This window comes from Saimiri boliviensis, chromosome 4 (genome assembly GCF_048565385.1).
Source record: "Saimiri boliviensis isolate mSaiBol1 chromosome 4, mSaiBol1.pri, whole genome shotgun sequence".
Lineage (NCBI taxonomy): Eukaryota > Metazoa > Chordata > Mammalia > Primates > Cebidae > Saimiri > Saimiri boliviensis.
The window spans coordinates 14,051,519-14,072,653 of NC_133452.1; the positions used below are offsets into that span (position 1 = coordinate 14,051,519).

Sequence of the window (21,135 nt, forward strand, 5' to 3'; positions counted from 1 at the left end):
AGGGACAGGTGTTGAGTCCAAGCAGAAGCCTTCCATCTACTTGTGTGGCTTGGTTCTGTCTCTATCTTCCTCCCTCCTCCTTGAGACCGATATGCCCCACATGGGAGCTGCTCCTTCAGCCAGGCCTTGGAGACCAGAGGACAAATGGGGCTGAGCACAGCCAGGCCCAGCTGAGCCAGGTCAGGGTTCAATGTAGCCTGCATGAAATAAATGTTTATAACTGTAAACCAGGAAAATGTTGGTATAGTTTATTGCAATAAACGGCAATCTATAAACCTTATTTGGCTCTGATTTAAAGAAACAAAACAACCTCTAAAAATTAGGAGCTAAACAGGAAACCTTGTATGCTGACATAAATAAATCGATGTCATTTTTTTTTACAAGATGTTATAGAACTATTTCACTTGTGTTTTAATAAAGAATCTTTATCTTCAGTGAGCCACACTGAAATACTAATGCATGAATGGTATAAGGGAAGGACAGGGAAGTGGACAGAGTCATAAATGAAGGAAGAATATCCAGGAGTTGATAATTACTGAAGCTGGGTAATGGGTAATTGTGGGTTTACTGTATTATTCAACTTTTATTTATGTTTATGTTTGAAATTTTCTCTGATTAAAAAGCTGGAAAATCAGCATTCACACAAACTCTTCTCCATAGGCTGAAAATCGGTGGAGTATCTTGTTAGGATTATTATGATCTTTTAATTTTATAGCACTGCCAATGAGCCATCTCTGCCTTAAAAGAGTCAGCCAGAGATTACTGGTAACTTCCACCACGTAATTATTATCAATGTTTATTTTAGTGGAAACCTGGTACCTGTTTGGAGTTGGAACACTAAGAAAGAGAAATGAAGATCTGGAGAACTCAAAGGATAATTATCCTTTTTGAATACTGACACACTTACATGTTTTTCCAGACGTAGATTTTGTGTAGACGAAAGCTATTTGATTATAAAAGATCCGGTTTCTTCAAATTTTTAAGAGGTAAAACTTCATTAATTAACATCAAGGAAAACGGAGCATCTGGTACTTTTTTGTCAACAGATTTTAATAATATTGAGCACTGCTAATTGGATAAAACTGAAATATAGCTCTTTGTATGTTAAATTAAGATGATTTTTTTGTTTTTGTTTTTGTTTTTGCGATTTTCTCCCTAAATTTTATTTAAACTGTGGCAACTCTTCAGAGTTTTCTTCTACCATTTAAGTTAAAGTGATTCTGAATGACTTAGATGCTGTGGAGCCGAAGTGATCATTACACCTCAGCCCTGGAAAGCTGGTACATCATTCAGACCAACTACCACTAAAGGGTCCTTTAGTGATTCAGGTAAAGGGGATCCATGTCCAAAAATGCTGTCATCATGGCTATTCTGATAGTCACTGTGACCTGGAAGGAAAAGAAAGGCAATCAGATCTGCTAACATTTCATGGCCCAAGGATTTTCTTGAATGCTTCTGAAGTCGGGCTATGAAACAGGGACATTTAACAGGCTTGAGGAGAAACTCCAAATGCAGTGCTCATTAAAGACCAAATGAAATATTTGCTGAAATGGAAGTGATAGGAATGGGAGACAGTGGATTCTGTTGCTTCTCTTTTAACAATGACCATCTTCCCAGCAGATGGTAGATTAACCATGGAGAGCTGGAGGCAAACTTTGGGCCGAATTTAACCTCAGCTTTGGGCCGAATTTAAGCTCTGATTAATGAACTGAAATCAGAGGCACTGCTAAACTAATCAAAAATTATTGGCCGGAAGCGGTGACATCCGCTTGTAATCCCAGCACTTTGGAAGGCCGAGGTGGGTGGATAACGAGGTCAGGAGATCGAGACCATCCTGGCCATGGTGAAACCCCATCTCTACTAAACTACAAAAAATTAGTCGGGTGTAGTGGTGCGTGCCTGTAGTTCCAACTACTCAGGAGACCGAGGCAGGGGAATCGCTTGAACCCGGGAGACAGAGGTTGCAGTGAGCCGAGATCATGCCACTGCACTCCAGCCTGGTGACAGAGCAAGACTCCATCTGAGGTATACACACACACACACACACACACACACACACACACACCCCTATGCATAAGGGGAAGAAGAGCTGCACAGTGGGACAAAAGATGAAAATGGAGTCAGGTGACTTGGGGGGCAAATTGGACTTCACTATTTTTTTTTTTTTGCATGGTTTTGAATAAATGTCTCAAGAAGAACCAGCTCAGCAGAAGGTGAGCATCAACTTCTTTGTGTAATGATGATGAAAAGACTTATCACATAGGATCATAATGAGGGGAAATTTTAGAACAGTTTTCAAGTTGTCTTCCTTCTCTGCCTTCTTGTGGTATCAAAGAAAGGCTTCCAGAAGTTCTTGGTTTTCAAACACTGGCATTCCCACTAAGTCCCCTTGGGTGCTCCTGGTGCCAGCCCTGGGTCATGACAGGAGTCCACATTATATGGGAAGTCAGGCCAGGCTCCTGCAGGAGAGCTTCCTTTCAGTGGAAAATTCATTTCTGAGAAAGTGCAGCCAAGAATATTACTAAACCTTAAGCAAGTTCTTAAAATCCTCAGTCTAAGTGACTTAATTGCAAGTCACTCACAGGTAAGGACTAAACAAGGAAGCACCATCCCAATATAACACAACAGCTCTGATGTCCTACCACCTCACCTGGGGCCAGTTATTTCAAGGAAATATGACTTCAGGCCGTGATGCACAGTTATGCAAGTTGCGCACTGCACAACTCCAGAAGGTGCACTCAATGTGAATGGTACCTCTATGTGTCAGCACTGCACAGTCAGCTTGGTTGTATGCTGGGGCTCTGAATTTGCAATCTTTCTTGGAACATCGAGTTTCCAGTGCCTTTTCAAGCAGCTGAGGCTTCCCAGTGCTGTGTCTCTCAAGAGGCTCCCCTTCTGCACGCACATCTTAGAGCGTTCTGCCCACCATCTTTGACATGTGCTGCCTTAGCCACAGAAAGGCCACAGTAACTAAAATCTGAGCCTCCTTCATCCCACAGAAGCCAGTGCTCCCGTTGGGAGTCCCAGCAAGAGAGACTTCTTGAATGGCACAGCCTAGCAAGCAGACTCAAAGCTGTTGTCTGTGCTTCTGCACATCCTGCCTTCTGACCTTGATACTTGGGGTCCTTAGCACCGCACCACTGACTCTCTCACTCAGGGCTCCACTGCTCAAGCCCATGTGTACATCTCAAGACTCCAAACTTTGCCACCCTCAGTCATAAGATTCTACCTTTTTCCTTAAGGATTTCCTTCCAAATCTCCCAAAACATTTAATATCTTGTTCACAGGGACTCTAAAGCTTTCTTGATTTTTTCCTTAAAGATAAAAGCTTTTGGATTATATATGTTCCATAAGGTCTAGATCTTTCCAATTTTTTTTCCTTAAAATGCAGTCACGTTTACTCACAAGCACATATACACACACACTCTCATAGCCTCTAGGCTGCAAAATCATAAAAAAAAATACTGTTTTTGCTTTTGTTTTACTTGTTAAATTTACATCTTTATTTTAGGAGTTGTGAAAAAGAGCCCGATATTAGAATTCTGTTGTAAATCATAAACACCTTTATGTGAGATTTTAAAACAATTGTCAATACTTTTGGAGCTTCTGTTTTGTGTGAGATGCTTGTGGAGATACAAACATGTTTAAGTTAAAGTCCCTGATCTTAACGAGATTAGCATCTTTAATATTAAGTGTAATCTATGAAAATTTTTACCTTTTTACTTCTTTAGTACAAAGATGACTTTCAGAATTTTATCTTCTAGGCATCAGAATTTGGGGTTTGATGAGAAAAGAGAAGGATGATGCTGAGGTGGAAGCAAGGGTGGAAGAACAAACGAGGCCAATCGATGATCATTTAGTAGTACTTTGCAGCTGATAAAAGTTTTTAAATTTATTTCATCTTTGATTCCACAATAACGTACTTACCCTTTCACCCACTTGTTGGGTGCCTACTGCGTGCCAGACCTGGGGTACCCCTGAATAGAACAGTTCCAACTCAGGATTCAAGCAGTCAGGTTGAAGAGACAAGAAAAGTAAACAATTCTAGGAATGTGTGACACGTTACATGTTAGAAGTTAAAAACCAGGTCTGTAGAGAAAGTTCGTCTGGCCCAATTCATCCTCATCTCTGCTAAATGAATGGAAATCAGAGGTACTGTTAAACTGATCAGAATTGAGTTTACTGTGTAAAAGGAAGCCGAACAGCCCAATGGGAGGAGTGAGGAAATTGGAATCAGGTAGCTTGAGGTTCGCATCCGAGTTTCACTACTTACTGTGTGGCTTTAGGCAAATTACTTTGGGGTAGGAGTGGGCAAGGTCAAAGAACTGGCTTAGGGCACTTATCTGGAAATGCGTGGTGGAAGGTAATCTTGAAAAGTGAGTAGCAGCTGGTCAGCAAAGGAAATGGGTGGAAATGCATGCCAGACACTCATTGCTCAAAGACACAGAGGCAGGAAGGTGGGTTGGTCAGGGGGCTGCTGAGCAGAGAGCTTGGGCTAGTGGAGCTGGGCAGACAACAGTGGCAGAGGATCCCATAAGCCACACTCAGAGATCTGGCCAGGCCATTCAGGCTGTCAGCAGGCATGGCACATCACCTTTACATTGGCCCAATGAATGAGAATGTATTAGGGTTGCAGTGGAGGCAAAGGACCTATTTGGAGGCTAAAGAAGTGGCTGTGGCAAGAAATGATCAGAAGCTGAACTGCTTTGGCACTGGCAATGTGTGTGGAAAGGAAGGGGTTGAGCGTTAGAGCCAGCAGCTAATGTGGGGCACACCAGCATGGGCAGGTATCTTACACATTTATCTTATTTAATCCTCCAAGTTGAACAGATTCAAAGGGAGACAGGTACGCGGCAAAGTTGGGCAACATAATGCTTTGTGTGAATTAGGAAAGGGCCCTCTAAGGGTGGGAACATGGTCTGAGAGGAGATTACATCTTAATGGGTAAAACCCCATTCCTTCCAATGGGCAGCTCTGCCAGGTCACAAGGCTCAACAAGCAGAGGATATTGTGTCCCCCTTGCCCCTCCAGCTGAGTGTGTCTCTGTGATGCCAGATGTATCAGTCTGTTTTCACACTGCTATAAAGAAATACCAGAGACTGGATAACTTATAAAGGAAAGATGTTTAATTGACTCACAGTTCTGCATGGCTGGAGGCCTCAGGAAACTTACAATCATGGCAGAAGTTGAAGCGGAAGCAGACACCTCTTCACAAGGCAGCAGGAGAGAGAAGGTGCAAAGCCCAGGGGAAGCTGCCATTTATAAAACCATCAGATCTCATGATCTCATGAGAACTTCTTCACTATCACAGGAACAGCACGGGGGATACTGCCTTTATGATCTGATCACCTCCCACCAGGTCTCTCCCTCAACACCTTGAGATTACAATTCCAGAGGAGATTTGCATGAGGACACAAAGCTTAACCATATCACCAAATTATACACTGCGTGTGACAACTTGCCAAAGAAAGACCTTGAGACCCAGAAATGTTCATGGATTAGTGTGTCTCTGTCCATGGCTAGTGAGAGAAGAGCCAGGATTTCCACCTTGGTTATTGCCTACCTCCAGTCTATGTTTGTAATGAGTCTGGTTGACATCATTATACTCAGTTTTACAGATAAGGAAACTGAAGCTCTAAGGCTTTCACACAATTTTCCCATTACTGGAAATCAAGTGGTGGAAAGGAAAATGAAACTCAAAATGTCTGTCTCTAAAGCTCACTCGCTTTACTAAAATCAAATTAACCTTAGTAATTTTAAGTGACAAAAAATATGACAGAATCCAAGAAACTATGGTCTAGTAATTCCAGGGTTGAACATGGATGAATTACTTTAAAATTATGAACTGGATATCTCAGAATATGATTTTGCAGCAATTAAATTGTCATGACACTTCTTGTGGTCATATTTTGAATGCTGAAAAAAAATGCATTGTGGATTTGATATTTCTTTCCCCTTAGCATAACTGAGAAGCATTACCTATAAAACAGAGGGCAATTTTACATTATTACAAGAGTTATACTAAAATACACTTGGGTGCAATAAATATAGTAATATTTGTGAAAATGACCCCTATTTTATGGAGATTTCCAATTGCCTGTGTTCCATAATTGTTTATTTAGTGCATCTGAATAAACAGTTATGAAACATAGGCAATTTCAGGAAGCACTTGCGACTGCTTTGAGGTGTGTTGACAACTAAATGTCTTGAACTCATGTGTCACCAGAGCCCCAGAATACACATAATAATGTTTATAATTCTAAAATCTAAAACCTCTTACATTCTTTCCAGATAATAACTGGTAATTCATTTTTTTCCCACAACCTCTCTGAGACAAACAATTCTCTCATATCCACTTTACGATGAAATTGAGATTTGGAAAATTTGTGATGTGCATACTGCTATGATGATGGCGATGAGGCCATATGAAGACTACTTCTGGTGTGGTCTTTTGTAGATAAAAGAAATAGATACATATGGGTTCTGTCTGTTACTTACCAGGGACAGGTGCAGTAGGTTTACAACAGTTCTGTCTTTACAGATGAGAAAATAGAGGCTTCGCTAATTCATTCGTTCATTCAATAAATGCACAGTGAGAGCTTGTTATTGCCAGGGACTGCTCAGATTGCTGAGAATACAGCTGCTGACAAAAGGGGAAAATGCCTGCCCTCAGGGAGTTTCTATTCTGGTTACTGAGTGTATTAGTCTTCTCAGGCTGCCATAACAAAGTAACACAGACTGGGTGGTTTCCACAACAGAAATTTATTTTCTTTTAGTTCTGGATGCTGGAAGTCCAAGATCAAGGTGGTTTCTCCTAAGACACAGAGTTATTTCCTCCTGAGACCTCTCTCCTTGATATGAAAGTGGCTGCCTTCTTGTGTCCTCATATGGCTGTTCTTTCCTGTGCATGTCCCTTGTATCTCTTTATGTGCCCAGATATTCTTTTCTTATAAGGACACCGGTCAGAGTAGATTAGGGCCTGCCTTAAGGGACTCACTTTAACTTCATCACCTCTTTTCGGGCCCTGTCTCCAAATAAAATCAGTCTGAGTAACTGGAGTTTAGGGCCGCAGTGTATGGATTTTTGGGGATACAGTTCAGCCTGTAACACCTGCCTAAAGTTGCACACGTGGTAGGTATGCAGGTCAGGACTGACTGCTGCTTTTCTGACTTATTCCCCAAACCTGGACCATATTGCCTGCCTCTTGTCTATCAGATTAAGACTAGAAGCTGTCTGTTTCATCAGACTCCAGACTTATCTGAGAAGTAAGGGGTCTGTGTGCACACATGTGTGTTTGTGTGTTGTTAAGACTGAACGACTTACACAAAGGATAAGTTTGTACTTCAGGGACTTGGATAACAGTTCAGGTTAATTGATCTCTCAAAGCTGTGCTCCTGGAACTTTCCAATTCATTGCTTAGGTCTCACCAATTATTCCTTCCCACTCAGCTGTCAGCTTTCCAACATTTTGGTTTCTTGTCTTTTTCCATGACTTCAAAATTCACGCCATTTAAAAGTAGTAGCTTCAACTGTTCTTCAAGCGAGAGCTTCTTTCTCTTTGACTTCAGGACTTTTTGCTTTGAGAACTTCAAATGTCCCCCCTTCTACACCAAGCACTTAATGCTCACCAGTGGTATAGCTTTTCAAACACATTAATAATAATACATTCTGTGTTTATCTTTTCTTTTATCAGCTTTAACGGTGCATTTCTGCCTGCTATGCTGGCATAAACAACGCTATTAACTGAGTAATTTTTTTTAATGTCATAAGAAGTCTTATTGCTTTTTAAAACACTTCTAAACAGGCAGATCTGTGCAACTGGAATTTTCATTCTGTGCTCTTAGTACACTGACTGTGAAATAAATAAAAGACAGCTTTTGCATTTGGTAACCTTGAAGTTCTCAGGGTACTTTTACCTCCAAGGCTGGGTAAGTGAGTGTTTTCAAGTGACTTGAGAAGACAAGGAGAGGGAGACTGTGTGTAGGGAGTGAGTCTGGCTTTTGCATGAAATAAGAACAGGACTTGAGATATTCACAACACAAATTAAGGGAAGGAAGCAAAAGTGAACAGGGAAAAAAAGAACAGAGAGGAATACTTTTATAATTTAAAATGTACCTAGGATAGCATTTCAGTATTGTAATATAAGCAGAGCCTCTCTATTTTCTAGTATATTCAGTGGCTACATGGGACCTTCTTCTGGAAGGAGGGCAGATGACTTACCTCCTGCCCTTTTCTTTCCAACCTCTGCATATAGCGCAGCCAGCCATCTTCAGGGTAGACTAGAACCACTATTTTTTTTTTTTTTAATTTTTAGACAGAGTCTCACTCTGTTGCCCAGGCTGGGGTGCAATGGCATGATCTCAGCTCACTGCAGCCTCTTCCTCCCAGGTTCAAGCAATTTTCCCGCCTCAGACTCCTGAGTAGCTGGGATCACAGATGTGCACCACCAGGCCCGGGTAACTTGTATTTTTAGTAGAGACAGGGTTTCACCATGTTGGCCAGGTTGGTCTTGAACTCCTGACTTCAGGTGATCCACCTGCTTCAGCCTCCCAGTGTGCTGAGATTACAGGCATGAGCCACCACGCCTGGCCTTAAACCACTATTTAATAGAAAATAATTGGATACCTTCTTCAATGATGAGCAGAAGGAAAGATACGTGAGATCCAATTGAAGAGTACAGGCAGCCATTTGGCAAGTGAATTCTGGCCTAGCTGTTAACTAAGTTTGCTGTAATAACAACAATTTTTAAAAGTCCTTGGTTCTGTTTTAGCAGAAATGGAAGTAATGTCCGGAGCAACCAGGGCTGTATTTCTTCTATAAATATGTACTTTCTTCATAGACCTAGTCATTTTGAAGCTTGCAGTTTTTCAGGGCAAATAATTCTGTGCTGATCTATTTTTCATAGGATAAAAAAGTTCATGGTAGATACATAGAGTGACCTTTAGCTGTCTAAATATTAAGCAGACACCGGAGTAACTTCCTGAACCAAATAAGACTGGAGTTTTATGAGAAAAGCAGGGGTCAGCTTTTTCTATGAAAGGCCAGATAGTTGGTAAATATTTTAGACTTTGTGGGTCATATGGCCTCTGTCTCCACTCAACTCTGCAGGCGTAGTGCAAAAGTAGCCTCGGACAGCAGGGACAGTTGGCTCTGAAGCAACATGGAGTTAGAAGCACCAAACCCCCATGCAGCTGGAAATCCACCAATAACTTTTGACTCCCTCAAAACTTTACCAATTGCCACTGTTGACTGGGAGCCTTATTGATGATGTGAAGTTAATAAATACATATTTTATATGTTGTATGTACTGTATACTATGTTTTTACAGTAAAGTAAGTAGAGAAAAGAAAATATTAAGGAAAATCGTAAGGAAGAGAAAATGTATTTACTACGCATTAAGTGGGAGTAGACCATCATAAAGGTCTTCGTCCTCATTGTCTTCACATTGAATAGGCTGATGAGGAGGAGGAAGAGATGGGCTTGGTCTTCTCTCTCAGGAATGGCAGATGTGGAAGAAAACTCATGGATAAGTGAATCCATGGAGTTCAAACCTGTGCTGATCATGTGTCAACTGTAAATGAATGGGTGAGGCTTTGTTTCAATACATCCGATATTTATGGGCACTGAAATTTAAAGGGCACATAATTTTCATGGGTCACAAAACATTCTTCTTTTGACTTTTTCCCAATCATTTAAAAAATGTAAAAAATAGTCCTAACTTGTGGACTGCTTAAAAACAGCCTGTACATTTTTATCTGTTGACCTCTGAGATGAAAATTTGTGTGCCATTAGTAGTTAAATTATGCTATTGAGGGATATATGCCACATGATTAATTTCAATTAGGGAAGTAAGGCAGTGATTTTTGCCTAAATATCAATATCACTGAAATATCTAGATAATTAAGTTGACGTATTAATAGGACCTTGATTTTCTGCCACCTGTAGCCAAAATCTACAGAACTGCCTGATTCTCTTCTGTTCTAGTTCTGTTTACTGTGTGTGGTAGGGATGTAACTTATTTTTAAAGATCTTTTCTACCATATTCCTCTCCCTATCCCTTTGTCCCACTGAAGGAGAATTGTTTCCTGCATCTTTTCCGATGATGAATTAGGAGAAAGGAGGGGTCTTAGAGGCCCAGAGAGTGGAGGAAGGACAAAGCCAGAGAAGATAAACTGATCTACTTATAAAGACTGGAGGGTATGAGAAACTGGGAAAATCATCACGCCTGGGACTGTGGAGTCAGTTTGGGATTTTAAGCTGGGAGAAGCTGTACAAAAGAGAAGTAGGGGAAGGAGGAAAGGAATTTGAGGAGTGGTGTTGTATATTATTCAATAGCTCTTTTTAAATGTTCTTCTAGAAACATAAGTAAAGATTAGAGCTCCCTGTTACTGTTTATTTTTTGGTTGCTGGGCAATGGGTCTATGTTACAATTCCATACGTATTCCGGGCCACATGAAGCTACAGATTTGTTAGTTATACAGCTGTCTAAAATATTGTAAAAAGAATAACATCACATGCACAAAACAACACATTTTATTTGTATTTCCTCTTTTCTAGATTACTTGAAATGACTAAATATTTCTTGAACTTTGACAAAGAGTGTACAACATGCACTGCGGCTAGCATTGCCAAAAAATAGGTTAATTGGCATTTTAGCTTTGGGCTTTGATGGTCAGTGTTGTTCAGTTCTCCTAAGAAGAAGGCTTGAGCATTTGTTTTGGTCCACAGGCACCCATGGTTCAACAATTTTAGTTGGATTTCTCATTTGAGTAATGTGGTCTCTGGTAGACCTAAAAAGAACATTAAGAAAATAATTAATTTTAAAAGGCAAGTGTCTTTTTATAAATTAAGAGGTATCTGTTTATGTGCATCGACTTAGAAGAATTATAACACATGATTCTTATTCACTGAAGGCTTATTGTCTACTTAGTTCATATAAGTAAGAAAAGAAAGAAAAGACAGAAAAAAAATGAATGAGGGCAACATAGCATCCTGGGTCGTAAATATAAGTATCTACAGATCTCTAAGATATGATCAGTTGTTTCAAGAAGCTATTATAACTTCCATTAGAAATTGTATTTGAAATTTAGATAAACAATAGAAATCTGTGGAATGAATGAATTAATACAAAAGCTCTTCTTCACTTTACGTTGGGCCTGAAGCTAGGGTTAGGATTCACCCAGAAAATGCAGTTGCTCTTGCAAAGAGATTCTGTTCCTTCCTTATCGGTTTCCGGAGTGACTGACACCTTCCACATGCTTGTGAACTATGACTGGATCATACATAGCACAGAAATAACTCTTCCAATGCAATTAAATTTTAAAATAATTTAGTAACTCCAGGACGACATCTAAAGAAATGAAATTGATTTGCTCAGTTCTTCTAAACCTCAGGCAGCAATTGAATTATCACCAAGATCCTTACCAATAAGAACAAAGAATGGCTTTCGTTTTGCAGATATATGAAACCTTGCTCCCCAAAGCTCTATTCATTGCTTACCATATTAGGATGGAGGAAGATTCTGATTGAGCTGGTCTATGCTCACCCTGGTACAAAATGCTTGCCGAGCCAATCCAAATCCTGAGTGGTATCATTGTAGGTACAGTTGCCTATAATAGTAGAGCTAAGTTTATGAATAACTCAGGTAAATAGCACCAGGTGGTACCATGTGTTATTATTTACTGTTTGAGTATGCCAAGGTCTCAATTACTATATAAATCATGTGAAGCAAATTAATCTTGTGCTCATATGGCAAAAGTCTCATGTATACTACAGGAGGCTAGAAATGTGCTGAATGAATCATTTATATTCTGTTTACATTTTTAAAAATTTTTAAATAAAACTTTTAGGTTCAGGAATATGTATGCAGGTTTGTCATATAGGTAAAGTCATGTCATGGGGATTTGTTGTACAGGTTATTTCCATGACCCAGGTACTAAGCCCAGTACCCAGTATTTATTTTTTTCTGATCTTCTCCTTCCTCCCACCCTCTACCCTTAGGTAGGCCCCATTGTCTGTTGTTTCCTTCTTTGCGTCCATGGGTTACCATCATTTAGCTCCCACTAAGTGAGAACGTGTGGTTTTCGGTTTTCTGTTCCCATGTCAGTGTGCTGAGGATAATAGCCTCCAGCTCCATCCATGTTACTGCAAAAGACATGATCTCATTTTTTTTTAATGGCTGCACAGTATTCCATGTGTATATGTACTACCTTTTCTTTATCCAGTGATATGGTTTAGCTCTGTGTCCCCACCCAAATCTCATCTTCTAACTCCCATAATTCCCATGTGTTGTGGGAGGGACCCAATGAGAGATAATTAAATTATGGAGGTGGGTCTTTCCCCATGCAGTTCTTGTGATAGTGAATGGGTCTCAAGAGATCTGATGGTTTTAAAAAATGGGAGTTGATGGGCGCAGTTGCTCACGCCTGTAATCCCAACACTTTGGGAGGCTGAGGCAGGTGGATCACAAGGTCAGGAGTTTGAGACCAGCCTGACCAACATGGTGAAACCCATCTCTACTGAAAATACAAAAATATTAGCCAAGCATGGTGCTATGCACCTGCAATCCCAGCTACTCAGGAGGCTGAGGCTCGAGAATTGCTGGAACCTGGGAGGTAGAGGTTGCAGTTAGCTGAGATTGTGCCATTGCACTCCAGCCTGAGTGACAGAGCAAGACTCTGTCTCAAAAAAAAAAAAGAGAGTTTCCTTGCACAAGGTTTCTTTTGCCTGCTGCCATCCCCATAAGATGTGACTTGCCTTCTGCCATGATTGTGAGGCCTCGCTAGCCATTTGGAGCTCTCAGTCCAATAAACCTCTTTCTTTCTTTCTTTCTTTTTTTTTTTTTTTTGGTAAATTGCCCAGTTTTGGGTACGTCTTTATCAGCAGCATGAAAACAAATTAATACATCCAGTCTACTACTGATGGGCATTTAGGTTGATTCTGTGTCTTTGCTATTGTGAGGAGTGCTGCAACAAACATATGCATGCATGTGTCTTTATGGTAGAATTATTTATATTCCTTTGGGTATATACCCAATAATGGAATTGCTGGGTCAAATTGTAGTTCTGTTTTTAGTTCTTTGAGGAAATGCCACATTGTTTCAACAATGGTTGAACCAATTTACCTTCCTACCAACAGTGTACATGTGTTCCTTTTCTCTGCAACCCCACCAGCAACTGTTATTTTTGAATTTTTAATAATTGCCATTCTGACAATTATTACACAATGAGATACCATCACAATTAGATGATATACCATCACAATTTGATGATACCTTATTGAGGTTTTGTTTTGCATTTCCCAAATGATCAATAATGTTGAGATATTTTCATATGCTTGTTGGCCACATGTATGTTTTCTTTTAAAAAGTGTCTATGTTCTTTGCCCACATTTTTTTTAAATTTTAAGTTCTGGGGTACATGTTCAGGATGTATAGGTTTGTTACATAGGTAAACGTGTGTCATGGTGGCTTACGGCACCTATCAATCTATCACCTAGGATTTAAGCCCAGGATGTGTTAGCCATTTTTCCTAATGCTCCTTCTCCCCACACCCCATCCCTTGACAGGCCCCAGTGTGTGTTTTTCCTCTCCCTGTGTTCATGTGTTCTCATTGTTCAGCTTTTATTTGTAAGTGAGAAAATATGGTATTTGGTTTTCTGTTCCTGTGTTATTTTGCTGAGGATAATGGCTTCCAGCTTCATCCATTTTCTTGCAAAGGACACGACCTCATCCCTTTTAATAGCTGCATAGTATTCTATGGTGTATATGTACCATGTTTTCTTTATGCAGTTTATCATTGATGGGCATTTGGGTTGATTCCATGTCTTTGCTATTGTGAATAGTGCTGCAATGAACATAGGCATGCATGTATCTTTGTAATAGAATAATTTATATTCCTTCGGGTGTATACCTAGTAAAGAGTTTGCTGGGACAAATGGTATTTCTGGTTCTAGATCTTTGAGGAATCACCACCAGCTTCCATAATGGTTGAACTAATTTACACTCCCACAAACAGTGTAAAAGTGCTACTATTTCTCTGTAACCTTGCCAGGATCTGTTTTTCTTGATTTTTTAATAATCACCATTCAATTGGCATGAGATAGTATCTCACTGTGGCTTTGATTTGCATTTCTCTAATGATCAGTGATGTTTTAGTGGGATTGTCGGGGGTTTTTTGTTTTGTTTTGTTTCTGATAAATTTGTTTAAGTTCCTTATAGATGTTGAATATTAGATCTTCATCAAATTCAGTTTCCAAAAGTTTCTCCCATTCTGTAGGTTGCCTGTTTACTCTGTTGATAGTTTCTTTTGCTATACAGAAGCTCTTTAGTTTAATTAGATCCCATTTGTCATTTTTTGCTTTTGTTCAATCGCTTTTGGTGTCTTTGTCATTAAATCTTTGCCCTCCTTATGTCCAGACTCATATTGCCTAGGGTGCCTTCCAGGATTTCTACACTTTTGGGTTTTACATTCAAGTCTTTAATCCATCTTGAGATGATTTTTGCATATGGTGTAAAAAAGGGGTCTAGTTTCAATCTTCTGCATAGGGCTACCCAGTTATCCCAGCATCATTTATTGAATAAGGAGTTATTTCCCCATTGCTTGTTTTTGTCAGCTTTATCGAAGATCAGATGGTTGTAGGTATGTGACCTTATTTCTGAGTTCTCCACTGTTCCATTCATCTGAGTGTCTGTTTTTGTACCAGTACCATGCTGTTTTGGTTACTGTATCCCAGTAGTACAGTTTGAAGTTGGGTAATGCGATAGCTCCTGATTTTTTCTTTTTGCTTAGGATTGCCTTGGTTATGGAGGCTTTTTCTTTTGGTTCCATATAAATTTAAAAATAGTTTTCTCTAGTTCTGTCAAGAATTACATTCGTAATTTGATGGGATTAGCATTGAAGCTATAAATTGCTTAGAGATGTATAGCCGGTTTAATGATACTGATTCTTCTAATCCATGAGCATGGAATGTTTTTCCATTTGTTTGTGTGATCTCTAATTTCTTTGGGCAGTGTTTTGTAATTCTCATTGCAGAGATTGTTCACTTCCATGGTTACCTGTATTCATAGGTATTTTATTCTTTTTGTGGCAATTGTAAGTGGGATTACATTCCTGATTTGGTTCTTGGCTTGGCTGTTATTGGTGTATAGGAATGCTAGTAATTTTTGTACATTGATTTTGTATCCTGAAACTTTGCTGAAGTTGCTTATCAGTTCAAGGAGTTTTGGGCCAGAGACTATGGGGTTTTCTACATATAGAAGCATGTTGCTGCAAAGAAGGATATTTGGACTTCCTATGTTCCTATTTGGAGGCCCTTTATGTCTTTATCTTGCCTAACTGCTCTGAGTGGTAAGACAGGGCATCCTTGTGTTGTACCAATTTTCCAGGGGAATGCTTCTAGCTTTCCCCAATTCAGTATGATGTTGGCTGTGTGTTTGACATAGGTGATTCTTATTTTGAAGTATGTTCCTTCAATATCTAGTTTGTTGAGATTGTTTCTAAAACATGAAGTGATGTTTAATTTTGTCAAAAGCCTTTTCTGCATCTATTGAGATGATTGTTTGGTTTGTTTTTAGTTCTGTTTATGTGGTGAATCACGTTTATTAATTTGTGTATGTTGAACCAGTCTTGCATCCCAGATAAAGCCTATTTAATTGTGATGGATTAGCTTTTTATGTGCCACTGGATTTGGTTTGCTAATATTTTGTTGAAGGTTTTTGCATCAATGTTCATCAAGAATATTGGCCTGGTGTTTTCTTTTTTTTGTTGTGTCTCTGCCAGGTTTCAGTGTCAGGATGATGCTGGCCTCAGAATGAGTTTGGGAGGAGTCCCTCCTCCTCAATTTTTTGGAATAGTTTCAGTATAAATGGTACCAATTCTTCATTGTACATCTGGTAAAATTTGGCTGTAAATCCATTTCGTTCTGGGCTTTTTTTTGGTTGGTAGGCTATTTATTACTGATTCAATTTCAGAGCTTGTTACTGTTCTGCTCAGGGATTCAGTTTCTTTCTGGTTCTGTCTCAAGGGTGTGTTCAGGAATTTATTCGTTTCTTCTAGATTTTTAAGTTTGTGTGCATAGATATGTTTATCGTATTCTCTGATGGTTATATGTATTTCTGTGCAGTCAGAGTTAATAGCCCCTTTGTCATTTCTAATTGTGCTTATTTGGATCCTCTCTCTTTTCTTCTTTATTAGTTTAACCAGCAATCTATCTTATTAATTTTTTCCTGAAACCAGCTCCTGGATTTATTGATCTTTTGAATGGTTTTGTGTCTCAGCCTCCTTCAGTTCAGCTTTGACTTTTCTTATTTCTTGTCTTCGGTTAGCTTTGGGTTGATTTGGTTGGTTTCCTCTTGGTTTGGGTTGATTTGATTGATTTCCTCTTGCTTCTCTAGTTTTTTTTTAGTTGTAATGTTAGATTGTTAGTATGAAATTTTTCTAACTTTTTTTTTTTTGAGACAGAGTCTTGCTCTGTTGCCCAGGCTAGAATGCAGTGGCACAATCTCAGTTCACTGCAACCTCTGCCTCCTAGGTTCAAGCAATTCTCCTCCCTCAGCCTCCTAAGTAGCTAGGATTACAGGCACCTTCCACTGTGCCTGGCTAATTTTTGTATTTTTAGTAGAGATAGGGTTTCACCATCTTGACCAGGCTGGTCTCGAACTCCTGACCTCATGAGTGCTATAAATTTCCCTCTGAACACTACTTTAGCTATGTCCCAAAGATTCTGGTATGTTGTATGTTTGTTTTCATTAGCTTCAAAGAACTTCTTGATCTCTGTCTTAATTTCATTATTTACCCTAATTCAAGAGCATCATTCAGGAGTCATTCAGAAGCAGGTTGTTTAATTTCCATGTAATTGTATGGTTTTGAGTGACTTTTTAAAATCATGATTTCCTATTTAATTGCACTGTGGTCTAAGAGTGTGGTTGGTATGATTTTTGGTTCTTTTACATTTACTGAGGATTGTTTTATATTTAACTGTGTGGTCAATTTTAGAGTATGTGCCATGTGGTGATGCGAAAAATGCATATTCTGTTGTTTTGGAGTGGAAAGACCTGTAGTTGTTTATCAGGTTTATCAGGTTGGTTATCAGGTTGTTTATCAGTGTTGAGTTCAGGTCCTAAATATCTTAGTTAATTTTCTGCCTTGATGATCTGTCTAATACTGTCAGTGAAGTATTGAGGTCCCCACTATTATTGTGTGGAAGTCTAAATTTCTTTGAAGCTCTGTAATAACTTGCTTTATGAGTCTGGGAGCTCCTGTATTTGGTGCATGCATATTTAAGATAGTTTGGAGTTCTTGTTGAATGGAATCATTTACTAATATGTAATGCTCTTCTTTGTCTTTTAAAAATCTTTGTTGGTTTAAAGTCTGTTTTGTCTCAAACAAGGATTTCACCCTCTGCTTTTTTCTATTTTCCATTTGCTTGGTTTATTTTTCTCTGCTCTTTTATTTTGAGCCTATGGGTTTCATTGCATGTGAGAGGAGATCTTTTGAACATAGCATACCATTGGGTCTTACTTCTTTATCCAGCTTGCCATTCTGTGCCTTTTAATTGGGGATATTTAGCCTGTTTATACTCAAGGTTAGTATTGACGTGTGTGAATTTGATCCTGTGATTGTGTTGTTAGCTCATTCTTATGTGGGCTTATTTATATAGTTGCTTTATAGTGTCACTAGTCTTCTACTTAAGTGTTTTAGTGGTGGCTGGTAATGGTCTTTCATTTTCATATTTAGTGCTTTATTCAGGAGCTCTTGTAAGATAGGTCTGGTGGTAATGAATTCCCTCAGAATTTCTGGTGTGAAAATGATCTTGTTTCTCCTTTGCTTATGAAACTTAGTTTGGCTGGATATGAAATTCTTGGTTGGAATTTCTTTCCTTTAAGAATGTTTAATATAGTCCCCCAATCTCTTCTGGCTTGTAAGATTTCTGCTGAAAGATTCAGTTAATCCAATGGGCCTGCCTTTGTAGGTGACCTGTCCTTTTCTCTCTAGCTACCTTTAACATTTTTATTTCATTTCAGCCTTGGAGTATTTGATAATTGTGTCTTGGGGATGATCTCCTTGTGAATTATTTTGCAGGGGTTCTCTGCATTTCCTGAATTTAAATGTTGGTAAATTTCAAGTACATATTATGTCTCGAAATTTTTATTCTCGTGTATCTTAGGATGTTCCCCACCTGTGTCTTCTCTAGTTCCTTAAATGCCACCCACTGTTGAATAGTTTGCATTCATAGGCCCAGAAATGAATAAATCACGGCAGAGGAAGGATTCCAGTTTTCATCTTGTAACTGGATCTTCAGTTTTAGTGTCAAAAGATTTGGTCCTCATATGCTGGAATTGCCCTGGCTGTTCCTGTAGCCTGAAGCTTCACTTTGTTTTGCAAGTTGGGCTTTTGTTTACTTTCCTTGCCTAGAACCTGTGCTCTCTCCTAAAACTGAAATGGTCTTCCGAATTCAGGCCTTGCTTGGTGGAACTCTGATAGTTTGTCAGAAGATGCTAGTACACCATCTTTTAACACTGAAAAGTCAACCTAAAATTCTATACCCTGTGAAAACATCTTGCAAAAATAAAGCAAAATAGGGACTCCTTCACAGGTACAAAACCTGAAAGAATTCACCACCAGCAGAACAATATAAAAAGGGTTGAAAGTAGTCTTTTGGTCAGAAAAATGATATCTGATGGATATATGGATGGACACAAAGAATGAAGAACCCCAGAAATGGTGATTACATGGATAAATAGATAAGATTATTTACTTATTATTTAAAACTCTTTAAAATATAATTGATTGTTTAAACAAAAATAATAGCAATCTCAATAACAGTAAAATGTTTGATAATGTTAGTATCAAGGCTGTGATGGAAAAAATAGAAGTATTGAAAGATTTTTAGACTACTCATGGAAAGGTATAATATCACTTTATGTATACTGTGATAAGTTCAAATTGTATAGTATAAACTTTACAATCACCACTACAATAACAGTATATTTATTGCTAATAAGCCTTCAAAGGAGATAAAATAAAACTGTAAAAATAATTAGTCCCAAAACGGGAGAACAAGAGATGGAACATATAGAGACAAATAGCAAGATGATAGACAAGCATAATTGAAATCACAGTAAATGTTAATAGTCTAAACATCACACAGATATTGTCAGATTGCATATAAAAGCAAGACCCAACTATGTGCTGCTTTCAAGAAATACCTTAAATCCAAGGACAAAAATAGATGAAAAGTACGGTGATGGAAAACAAAATAAGCATTATAATCAATATAAAAGATATAAGAATCAAAGGAATTCTGAAATTACTATTTTATTGTCAGACAAAGCTTATTTCAGAGCAAAGACTATAACAAAGGACAAAGAAGATCATTTCATAATAATAAAGGTGCCACTTTATTAAGCATATATAAATGCTAAATGCACATGCACCCAATAATAGAACTTCAGAATACATGTTCAAAAAGTGATAGAGGTACAAAGAAAAAGAGACAAATGTATAATTATGGTAAGAAATTTCAAAACCACTCTCTTGATAATTGATAGAACAAGTAGATAGAATATCAGTAAGGACATAGAGGACTTTAACACCATTGTCAGCCAACCTTGCTTAATTAAACTCTACTCAATAGCAGCATTATATTTATTATTTTCAAGTGCACACAAAATATTTATCAAGAGAGATTTATTTTGGGTCATAAAACAAGTTTCCTTAAATTTAAAAGGATGCCTATAGCACAAAGTAGATTTTTAAAAATGACAATTAAATTAAATTAGAAACAAGTAACATGAACATTTCTAAAAGAAAATCTTCAAATATTTGAAAACAAAATAACACATTTAAAAATAACTTATGAGTCAAAGAAGAAATCAGAAGTAAAATTAGAAGGCATTTTAATCTGAAAAAAATGAAAACATTATAATTTATGGAATGCAAAGCTGCATTTAAAGCAAAACTTATGGTGTTAAACACCTCTATTAGAAAAGAAAGATCTTAAATTACTAATCTCAGCTTCCAACTTAAGAGGTGAGAGAAAGAAGAACCACTACACGTGTAGTAGGATGGCTGAAATTAGAAGACTGACAGTATCAATTTGGGAAGGATATGGAGGAACTGGAACTCTCAGGAACTGCTGGTGAAAATAGAAAATGGTGCAGCCACTGTGGTTTCTTAAAAACCTTAAACACACACAATATGACCCAACATTCTACTCCAAGGTATTTACTTAAAAAAAAAAAAAAAGAGGAAGAAGAAGAAGCATGTGTCTGTAGAAAGACTCATACAGAAATCTTCATAGCAACTTTGTTTGTGAACAACCTAAGTAATAAACTAGTAAATGGGTACACAAATTGTGAAATATTAATATAGTAGAATATTATTTCTCAATATAAACGGTGAATTATTGATACACATAACATTGGTGAATGTCAAAATAAATATGAAAAGTGAAAAAAGCTAGTCAAACCAAGGATACATAGTTTATGATTCTATTTATATCAAATTCTAGAAATAGTGGATTAATCTGCAGTAACAGGAAGCGAAACAGTGGTTTCCTGAGGACATGAGAGGAATAAAGAAGGGAGGGATTACATAAGGGCATAATGAATATATGCTCACTATTTTGGTTGTGATGACGAGTCCCTGGTCCTACACGTATATCAAAATATGTAACATTTTAAACTTTAAATATGTGCAGTTTATTGTTTATCAGTGGTACCTAACCCATCTACCCCTCTAAAAATAATTCTACCGCTGCAATATTTCTAAAATACCAATTGTAATGATTTTTTTTAATAAGGCTCAGTGTTAAGAGGAGGAAATGAAAGTAAATCTCACGTGGTTGCCTTCAGTGAGCTTTCAGTCTTCCAAAAAATATGTGGAAGCAACTTTCATGTAGCGCTTGGTAATCTGCAAAATACTGATTTTTACGCCATTAACTCATTTAAGAGTCATTATTCTTATGTAAGGTATGAATCATGTCTCAAAAGGATACATATATAAAAATAAAATAAGGATTTGATCTTACATGCAATGTTGGGAGCAGCTAACGTCACGTATGTGCGACTTGTTTCTATTTGGTGCAGGAGCTGAAAGTCCCCAGCTCATCTATTCAGGAAGAGGAGATGGCCACG

The 21,135-nt window shown here is 38.2% G+C and overlaps 1 long non-coding RNA gene across 1 annotated transcript in view; it reads left to right on the top strand.

Annotated features, from left to right (window-relative positions):
* The window catches only part of LOC141584238 (uncharacterized), a 671,799-nt gene that overhangs the window by 405,628 nt on the left and 245,036 nt on the right, over window positions 1-21,135 (top strand). The gene's annotated exons all lie outside the window — the stretch shown is intronic.